Genomic DNA, 6,450 nt, shown 5'->3' with positions numbered 1-6,450 from the left:
GGGGCTTTTGATGCTCAAGAGCTGCCACTGAAGCCCACTCTAGGGGAGGCAGTGACCAGTTGCCTGGCTAGGCCCCAGTTGACTGCTTGTGGCTGAAAGCCAGGGACAAACCGTCCAGCAAGCGAGCAGGGGTTCCCGCCCTGAGCCCCTCACGCCTTCCCGAACGCTCCCAAACGCAGCAGAACCCTCGCCGGGCAGAGCCCTCGCCGGGCCACAGCCTGGGGGCCTCAGCCAGAGTCTGGGCCCAGGAAGGCTAGGGTGAGGCAAGTGGCTGGCAGCCAGGCCACTGCCCCAGGGTGGGAGATCGAAAGGAGCAGACATGTCACCTGGCCAGGGCCTACTGCCCTGTCTCTGGATAGGGCCCCAGAGTGGGAGGCTTCAACTATCCCATCATTCCCCAGGCTCAGCACTTTGCATGCGATTCCCTCTTGCCCACGCCCCCTTCCAATCCAGCCGCAGCACCCTGGACAGACCACAGAAGACGACGAAAGGTGCTCCAGACTCCTTTTTATTTTTTCCCTTTTTGTCTTTCTTGAAACCAGAGATCAGGGGAAAGCGCGAACGCAGTCCCCCACTACCAGAAATTATGCAGTCGAGTATCCCGCATTTGGGGACATCGCAGGGGTCAGCACATCCGAAGTGCAATGGATGAGCCTCACCCTGGGAGAACCACCTTCGTGATCATGGTGTCTCCCCTGCCAGGTAAGTATGAGTTGGAAGGGGACAGGGCGAGGGCGGCCCGCTTGGCATCTCCCGGCAGAGCGAGGGTGGCATCCACACAGGGAAGGCCTGAGGCCGGGCCAGGCAGAGCACGGGCCTTGTGGGGCGCAAGGTTGCCCAGCCAAGGCCCCTGTGCCCACTTTGGAAAGCGCGCAGCTACCCACAGCGGCTTCCCACAGGCCTCGGCCGGCCAGCGAAATTTGCATGTCCACGCCCACCAGCAGCGCCAATCAGGGCCCTGCTTTCACAATGCTGCACGCAGCTCACACGTGGGGCAAAGCCAGGGCTACAGCACTTACAGAAGGGGGCTTGCCAGGTCGAAATCGGGCCCAAAAGCAGACCTGTCAGGCCCTCCAAACTGTGCGCAAGCAAAGGCTACGGCAAGCAGACAAGAGGGCTTGCCAGGCCGAAATCGGGCCCAGAAGCACGTTTCTAAGCCCTAACCCAGCATGGCTCAGTCTTGTTAATTTGCATATGTAATTGGCCCTCGCCCACGCCCCCTTCCAGCACCCTGGACGGACGACAAGAAACGTCAAAGGGTGCTCCAGACTCCTTTTTATTTTTTTCCCTTTTTGTCTTTCTTGAAACCAGAGATCAGGGGAAAGCGCGAACGCAGTCCCCCACTACCAGAAATTATGCAGTCGAGTATCCCGCATTTGGGGACATCGCAGGGGTCAGCACATCCGAAGTGCAATGGATGAGCCTCACCCTGGGAGAACCACCTTCGTGATCATGGTGTCTCCCCTGCCAGGTAAGTATGAGTTGGAAGGGGACAGGGCGAGGGCGGCCCGCTTGGCATCTCCCGGCAGAGCGAGGGTGGCATCCACACAGGGAAGGCCTGAGGCCGGGCCAGGCAGAGCACGGGCCTTGTGGGGCGCAAGGTTGCCCAGCCAAGGCCCCTGTGCCCACTTTGGAAAGCGCGCAGCTACCCACAGCGGCTTCCCACAGGCCTCGGCCGGCCAGCGAAATTTGCATGTCCACGCCCACCAGCAGCGCCAATCAGGGCCCTGCTTTCACAATGCTGCACGCAGCTCACACGTGGGGCAAAGCCAGGGCTACAGCACTTACAGAAGGGGGCTTGCCAGGTCGAAATCGGGCCCAAAAGCAGACCTGTCAGGCCCTCCAAACTGTGCGCAAGCAAAGGCTACGGCAAGCAGACAAGAGGGCTTGCCAGGCCGAAATCGGGCCCAGAAGCACGTTTCTAAGCCCTAACCCAGCATGGCTCAGTCTTGTTAATTTGCATATGTAATTGGCCCTCGCCCACGCCCCCTTCCAGCCAGCTTCCAGCACCCTGGACGGACGACAAGAAACGTCAAAGGGTGCTCCAGACTCCTTTTTATTTTTTTCCCTTTTTGTCTTTCTTGAAACCAGAGATCAGGGGAAAGCGCGAACGCAGTCCCCCACTACCAGAAATTATGCAGTCGAGTATCCCGCATTTGGGGACATCGCAGGGGTCAGCACATCCGAAGTGCAATGGATGAGCCTCACCCTGGGAGAACCACCTTCGTGATCATGGTGTCTCCCCTGCCAGGTAAGTATGAGTTGGAAGGGGACAGGGCGAGGGCGGCCCGCTTGGCATCTCCCGGCAGAGCGAGGGTGGCATCCACACAGGGAAGGCCTGAGGCCGGGCCAGGCAGAGCACGGGCCTTGTGGGGCGCAAGGTTGCCCAGCCAAGGCCCCTGTGCCCACTTTGGAAAGCGCGCAGCTACCCACAGCGGCTTCCCACAGGCCTCGGCCGGCCAGCGAAATTTGCATGTCCACGCCCACCAGCAGCGCCAATCAGGGCCCTGCTTTCACAATGCTGCACGCAGCTCACACGTGGGGCAAAGCCAGGGCTACAGCACTCACAGAAGGGGGCTTGCCAGGTCGATTTTGGGCCCAGAAGCAGAGATTTGGGGCTTTTGATGCTCAAGAGCTGCCACTGAAGCCCACTCTAGGGGAGGCAGTGACCAGTTGCCTGGCTAGGCCCCAGTTGACTGCTTGTGGCTGAAAGCCAGGGACAAACCGTCCAGCAAGCGAGCAGGGGTTCCCGCCCTGAGCCCCTCACGCCTTCCCGAACGCTCCCAAACGCAGCAGAACCCTCGCCGGGCAGAGCCCTCGCCGGGCCACAGCCTGGGGGCCTCAGCCAGAGTCTGGGCCCAGGAAGGCTAGGGTGAGGCAAGTGGCTGGCAGCCAGGCCACTGCCCCAGGGTGGGAGATCGAAAGGAGCAGACATGTCACCTGGCCAGGGCCTACTGCCCTGTCTCTGGATAGGGCCCCAGAGTGGGAGGCTTCAACTATCCCATCATTCCCCAGGCTCAGCACTTTGCATGCGATTCCCTCTTGCCCACGCCCCCTTCCAATCCAGCCGCAGCACCCTGGACAGACCACAGAAGACGACGAAAGGTGCTCCAGACTCCTTTTTATTTTTTCCCTTTTTGTCTTTCTTGAAACCAGAGATCAGGGGAAAGCGCGAACGCAGTCCCCCACTACCAGAAATTATGCAGTCGAGTATCCCGCATTTGGGGACATCGCAGGGGTCAGCACATCCGAAGTGCAATGGATGAGCCTCACCCTGGGAGAACCACCTTCGTGATCATGGTGTCTCCCCTGCCAGGTAAGTATGAGTTGGAAGGGGACAGGGCGAGGGCGGCCCGCTTGGCATCTCCCGGCAGAGCGAGGGTGGCATCCACACAGGGAAGGCCTGAGGCCGGGCCAGGCAGAGCACGGGCCTTGTGGGGCGCAAGGTTGCCCAGCCAAGGCCCCTGTGCCCACTTTGGAAAGCGCGCAGCTACCCACAGCGGCTTCCCACAGGCCTCGGCCGGCCAGCGAAATTTGCATGTCCACGCCCACCAGCAGCGCCAATCAGGGCCCTGCTTTCACAATGCTGCACGCAGCTCACACGTGGGGCAAAGCCAGGGCTACAGCACTTACAGAAGGGGGCTTGCCAGGTCGAAATCGGGCCCAAAAGCAGACCTGTCAGGCCCTCCAAACTGTGCGCAAGCAAAGGCTACGGCAAGCAGACAAGAGGGCTTGCCAGGCCGAAATCGGGCCCAGAAGCACGTTTCTAAGCCCTAACCCAGCATGGCTCAGTCTTGTTAATTTGCATATGTAATTGGCCCTCGCCCACGCCCCCTTCACGGACGACAAGAAACGTCAAAGGGTGCTCCAGACTCCTTTTTATTTTTTTCCCTTTTTGTCTTTCTTGAAACCAGAGATCAGGGGAAAGCGCGAACGCAGTCCCCCACTACCAGAAATTATGCAGTCGAGTATCCCGCATTTGGGGACATCGCAGGGGTCAGCACATCCGAAGTGCAATGGATGAGCCTCACCCTGGGAGAACCACCTTCGTGATCATGGTGTCTCCCCTGCCAGGTAAGTATGAGTTGGAAGGGGACAGGGCGAGGGCGGCCCGCTTGGCATCTCCCGGCAGAGCGAGGGTGGCATCCACACAGGGAAGGCCTGAGGCCGGGCCAGGCAGAGCACGGGCCTTGTGGGGCGCAAGGTTGCCCAGCCAAGGCCCCTGTGCCCACTTTGGAAAGCGCGCAGCTACCCACAGCGGCTTCCCACAGGCCTCGGCCGGCCAGCGAAATTTGCATGTCCACGCCCACCAGCAGCGCCAATCAGGGCCCTGCTTTCACAATGCTGCACGCAGCTCACACGTGGGGCAAAGCCAGGGCTACAGCACTTACAGAAGGGGGCTTGCCAGGTCGAAATCGGGCCCAAAAGCAGACCTGTCAGGCCCTCCAAACTGTGCGCAAGCAAAGGCTACGGCAAGCAGACAAGAGGGCTTGCCAGGCCGAAATCGGGCCCAGAAGCACGTTTCTAAGCCCTAACCCAGCATGGCTCAGTCTTGTTAATTTGCATATGTAATTGGCCCTCGCCCACGCCCCCTTCCAGCCAGCTTCCAGCACCCTGGACGGACGACAAGAAACGTCAAAGGGTGCTCCAGACTCCTTTTTATTTTTTTCCCTTTTTGTCTTTCTTGAAACCAGAGATCAGGGGAAAGCGCGAACGCAGTCCCCCACTACCAGAAATTATGCAGTCGAGTATCCCGCATTTGGGGACATCGCAGGGGTCAGCACATCCGAAGTGCAATGGATGAGCCTCACCCTGGGAGAACCACCTTCGTGATCATGGTGTCTCCCCTGCCAGGTAAGTATGAGTTGGAAGGGGACAGGGCGAGGGCGGCCCGCTTGGCATCTCCCGGCAGAGCGAGGGTGGCATCCACACAGGGAAGGCCTGAGGCCGGGCCAGGCAGAGCACGGGCCTTGTGGGGCGCAAGGTTGCCCAGCCAAGGCCCCTGTGCCCACTTTGGAAAGCGCGCAGCTACCCACAGCGGCTTCCCACAGGCCTCGGCCGGCCAGCGAAATTTGCATGTCCACGCCCACCAGCAGCGCCAATCAGGGCCCTGCTTTCACAATGCTGCACGCAGCTCACACGTGGGGCAAAGCCAGGGCTACAGCACTCACAGAAGGGGGCTTGCCAGGTCGATTTTGGGCCCAGAAGCAGAGATTTGGGGCTTTTGATGCTCAAGAGCTGCCACTGAAGCCCACTCTAGGGGAGGCAGTGACCAGTTGCCTGGCTAGGCCCCAGTTGACTGCTTGTGGCTGAAAGCCAGGGACAAACCGTCCAGCAAGCGAGCAGGGGTTCCCGCCCTGAGCCCCTCACGCCTTCCCGAACGCTCCCAAACGCAGCAGAACCCTCGCCGGGCAGAGCCCTCGCCGGGCCACAGCCTGGGGGCCTCAGCCAGAGTCTGGGCCCAGGAAGGCTAGGGTGAGGCAAGTGGCTGGCAGCCAGGCCACTGCCCCAGGGTGGGAGATCGAAAGGAGCAGACATGTCACCTGGCCAGGGCCTACTGCCCTGTCTCTGGATAGGGCCCCAGAGTGGGAGGCTTCAACTATCCCATCATTCCCCAGGCTCAGCACTTTGCATGCGATTCCCTCTTGCCCACGCCCCCTTCCAATCCAGCCGCAGCACCCTGGACAGACCACAGAAGACGACGAAAGGTGCTCCAGACTCCTTTTTATTTTTTCCCTTTTTGTCTTTCTTGAAACCAGAGATCAGGGGAAAGCGCGAACGCAGTCCCCCACTACCAGAAATTATGCAGTCGAGTATCCCGCATTTGGGGACATCGCAGGGGTCAGCACATCCGAAGTGCAATGGATGAGCCTCACCCTGGGAGAACCACCTTCGTGATCATGGTGTCTCCCCTGCCAGGTAAGTATGAGTTGGAAGGGGACAGGGCGAGGGCGGCCCGCTTGGCATCTCCCGGCAGAGCGAGGGTGGCATCCACACAGGGAAGGCCTGAGGCCGGGCCAGGCAGAGCACGGGCCTTGTGGGGCGCAAGGTTGCCCAGCCAAGGCCCCTGTGCCCACTTTGGAAAGCGCGCAGCTACCCACAGCGGCTTCCCACAGGCCTCGGCCGGCCAGCGAAATTTGCATGTCCACGCCCACCAGCAGCGCCAATCAGGGCCCTGCTTTCACAATGCTGCACGCAGCTCACACGTGGGGCAAAGCCAGGGCTACAGCACTTACAGAAGGGGGCTTGCCAGGTCGAAATCGGGCCCAAAAGCAGACCTGTCAGGCCCTCCAAACTGTGCGCAAGCAAAGGCTACGGCAAGCAGACAAGAGGGCTTGCCAGGCCGAAATCGGGCCCAGAAGCACGTTTCTAAGCCCTAACCCAGCATGGCTCAGTCTTGTTAATTTGCATATGTAATTGGCCCTCGCCCACGCCCCCTTCCAGCACCCT

General features: G+C 60.4%; 7 non-coding genes across 7 annotated transcripts; all 7 read right to left on the bottom strand.

Moving 5' to 3' along the window:
* Positions 1-546: 546 nt before the first annotated feature.
* On the bottom strand, positions 547-710 carry LOC147666468 (U1 spliceosomal RNA). Its single transcript, XR_015304795.1, has one exon. It is a non-coding gene; the product is annotated as a U1 spliceosomal RNA (small nuclear RNA).
* Positions 711-1,315: 605 nt separating this feature from the next.
* On the bottom strand, positions 1,316-1,479 carry LOC147666467 (U1 spliceosomal RNA). Its single transcript, XR_015304794.1, has one exon. It is a non-coding gene; the product is annotated as a U1 spliceosomal RNA (small nuclear RNA).
* A 616-nt stretch (positions 1,480-2,095) lies between these two features.
* LOC147666466 (U1 spliceosomal RNA) lies at positions 2,096-2,259 on the bottom strand. The gene has a single exon (XR_015304793.1). It is a non-coding gene; the product is annotated as a U1 spliceosomal RNA (small nuclear RNA).
* A 901-nt stretch (positions 2,260-3,160) lies between these two features.
* Positions 3,161-3,324, bottom strand: LOC147666465 (U1 spliceosomal RNA). The gene has a single exon (XR_015304792.1). It is a non-coding gene; the product is annotated as a U1 spliceosomal RNA (small nuclear RNA).
* A 594-nt stretch (positions 3,325-3,918) lies between these two features.
* Positions 3,919-4,082, bottom strand: LOC147666464 (U1 spliceosomal RNA). Its single transcript, XR_015304791.1, has one exon. It is a non-coding gene; the product is annotated as a U1 spliceosomal RNA (small nuclear RNA).
* A 616-nt stretch (positions 4,083-4,698) lies between these two features.
* Positions 4,699-4,862, bottom strand: LOC147666463 (U1 spliceosomal RNA). Its single transcript, XR_015304789.1, has one exon. It is a non-coding gene; the product is annotated as a U1 spliceosomal RNA (small nuclear RNA).
* A 901-nt stretch (positions 4,863-5,763) lies between these two features.
* On the bottom strand, positions 5,764-5,927 carry LOC147666462 (U1 spliceosomal RNA). Its single transcript, XR_015304788.1, has one exon. It is a non-coding gene; the product is annotated as a U1 spliceosomal RNA (small nuclear RNA).
* Between the last annotated feature and the right edge of the window lie 523 nt (positions 5,928-6,450).

Source organism: Lissotriton vulgaris, unplaced genomic scaffold, assembly GCF_964263255.1.
Source record: "Lissotriton vulgaris unplaced genomic scaffold, aLisVul1.2 SCAFFOLD_12822, whole genome shotgun sequence".
In the NCBI taxonomy this organism is placed as follows: Eukaryota; Metazoa; Chordata; class Amphibia; order Caudata; family Salamandridae; genus Lissotriton; species Lissotriton vulgaris.
The sequence above is the reverse complement of the archived record's forward strand: the minus strand, read 5'-3'. Positions and strand labels throughout refer to the sequence as shown.